Consider the following 605-nt stretch of genomic DNA (forward strand, 5'->3'; position numbering starts at 1 on the left):
ATGATAAGTTTACGGTGAGAACGTTGTATGAAATGTTTAAAGAGAAACCACGAAGCATGCCAACACTAGAAAGATTATCCCTTGGAACAACCATAATCACAGAAGCGGTAGTTATGGCAGAAAACCCGAGTTCTAAAATCCTGAGAGACAGGTTGCAGCGTTATATGAACTATCGCTTACCCAAGATGGCTTGGGGTAAAACTGCTTATAGCATCTTGATGAGAGGTGTAAAAAGTTTTAGTGCAAGTTCCTGGACAGGAGATAGTTATGAAGTGAGTGGTTTTGCGCTAGCCATAACTTTTTGGGCAATGTCATCAGTGAATGTGCTTGGTAAATCTTTGGGAAAACCATGCAAGACATCCTCTTCTTCAGATCCGTTGTGTCTACATTGGGACTCAACAAGACCTCCGACAATAACTGAAGTGTTAGAGCTGAAGAAGATAAACAATGTGAGTTTTTATAAACGTCTATAAATATATTCGTATTGTATTATTTGAAAAGTGGATTTTTAGGCACTCCTTGAAAAGGTCCACAAATCAGTGTCTTGTAGGGATTGTAAATGTGACGTGTGTTTATAAAAGATTGTAAATGTAGTTTTATAGGGA

Source organism: Brassica oleracea, chromosome C2 (genome assembly GCF_000695525.1).
Source record: "Brassica oleracea var. oleracea cultivar TO1000 chromosome C2, BOL, whole genome shotgun sequence".
NCBI lineage: Eukaryota > Viridiplantae > Streptophyta > Magnoliopsida > Brassicales > Brassicaceae > Brassica > Brassica oleracea.